The sequence below is a fragment of the Mesocricetus auratus genome, unplaced genomic scaffold (genome assembly GCF_017639785.1).
Source record: "Mesocricetus auratus isolate SY011 unplaced genomic scaffold, BCM_Maur_2.0 Super-Scaffold_4256, whole genome shotgun sequence".
NCBI classification, from domain to species: Eukaryota; Metazoa; Chordata; class Mammalia; order Rodentia; family Cricetidae; genus Mesocricetus; species Mesocricetus auratus.
The window spans coordinates 26,880,474-26,882,729 of record NW_024429182.1 but is presented as its reverse complement, the minus strand read 5'-3'; positions in this window follow the sequence as shown (position 1 = coordinate 26,882,729).

Genomic DNA, 2,256 nt, shown 5'->3' with positions numbered 1-2,256 from the left:
ATGATGCCTGAGCTGGATCATTATTACAGCCAGGGGAACCGGTTTCTGAGTCATGTGTGCTCTGCCAGTGGAGGCCTCTGATAAAGAAGGAAACAAAGGTGGGGTGCTGGGAGGAGGAACTTCTCAGACTAGCAGGAAGAGCTCAAAATAGGACACTGTGTTTAGGAAATTTCTTAATTGTAATATAGCATTCAGTGGCCAATATGGTCAGATAACACATTATTGAGAGTCCTGGGGTCTAGTTGGACATATAATCCCCAGATTCCTCACAACTCATTGCTAGCAGGTGATACCTTTCCCTGACCACTTGGAGTCGTATAAGCTGGCTAATAAATTAAACTTAACTTATTAATGTCTAATTTTTATTGGCATGTGGTAGTTGTATGCACTTACATCCAGTACTATGTAATAATTCAAACAAGGATTATATATAATGGTCAAATAAGAGTAGTTAGCATTTCTACAGGTTTCTGTGTAATTCTGTGTGTTGAGAACCTTCAAAGTCCTCTCTGCTACTTCTTTATGAGAATAAAATCCATAACAAGTCACTCAGGTACTGTGGAACACTAAGGCTGACTCCTTCTCTAACTCTATTATGACACCAGCCACTCACCTCCTCCATCCCCACCAGTACCTTTCCAGCCTGCAGTGGTCACTAGGCTACTCTCTTATTATGGTGCTGTTGAGACAAGTCAGCTCCCTGCTCGAAGTTCTTTTGTGTTGTGTAAAACTGCCTTGTCCAAGAGACTTCATTTTACAAGCAATATGTGAGTCCTCTGTGATGACTGACTGTTCATTTTGCTGGACACATAACCAATACCATTCATCCAGTTCCACCTGAGAGGTGCAGACTGATAAGTAGCTTATTCCTAAAAGGAGGAAAGATGTCACCATATACAGTGGTCATTGTGAGCAGGGACTGCAGAAGCACATGGACATATAGAGATCATGGTAGGAAGATGAGGCTAAGGACTTAGCGGACACTCCAAAGTGAGGAATGGAAGCAACTCTCTCACATGGACCAATGGTGATACTCTATAGACCATTCAACTGACCTCCTGACACATTCATCAACAACCTAGGGATGAGAACTCACTACTTCCCCCTGAGACTTCAGCTCAGTTCAGCCTCTATCCTGGATGCAACCAACCTTAAATTTCTATTCATCCATCTCCCGGTATTCCTTTCTGTGTCCAGTTACTGTGGTCCAGATCCCATGTCTCATTTTTGAAGCTCCGCTCTGCCCCTGTTGCCTGTGTCTACCACTACTCCCACCACCACGGCAGCTGCGGTGCCTCCAGAAGAATGACTGCTTCCTTATTCCTGAGCAGACTCTCTGATAGCAGAGATACATGTGTGGCATAGAAGGTGTGACCTGAGAGTGAGTAGTAGCTATTAAGATAGATACATGGAAGAGGGCCTAGGTCTTATCCCAAATGATATGGCAGACTTTGGTGATCCCACTATGGCAAACCTCACTCTCCCTGAGGCATGGATGGGGTAGTGGGATGGGGAGGTGGTAGGGGGAATGGGAGGATGGGAGGGAGATGGAACTGAGATGGCTATGCAAAATACAATTGTTTTTAATTTAACTAAAAATTAATTTTAAAACATAAAAAATAGATTGGATTAAGAGCATCTGTGCTTGTCTCGTGGAAAGGGGGACTTCTTGGAGAATTGCTGTCAATAAAACTGATCTATCTTGTGAATTTTTTGTTACAATGAAGAATGACATTTTAGAAAGACGAATGTGTTCATCTATGTTTTTGACATAATATGCTTATGACACATGAAAATTTCTGAATTGTTGTAAATGGCTCAACATTATTTCCAAAATCAATTACTGAACTATACATCTAAAAACTGACTCATTAAATATTTTGGTCAAACATGCTAATATGCCAAATTCCTTAAATATTGTAAACATATTATGCGTTGTGTATAGTGACAATTATTCACATTTTCTGTTAAAGGTACTGCTTTGAATATTTTCAGAATTAAACACCTCTTTCCACACTCTGCCACGCACACATGAAAGAGATGGTGCAACTGTCTCAAACTGGTTGATATGGTTTTCCCAATCATCTGAGGATGTTTAAAGGTCAAAGGGGTTGGGTCCTATACCTATTTAGGAAAAATCGTTGATTCCATTGATGGACTTATTGAAACTTGAAAAGGAGGGGTTTTGTTTGTTTCTGCAGTACCAGTGGATTTAAGCCAGTGCTTCATGTGTGCTAGGCAAGTACTCTACCACTG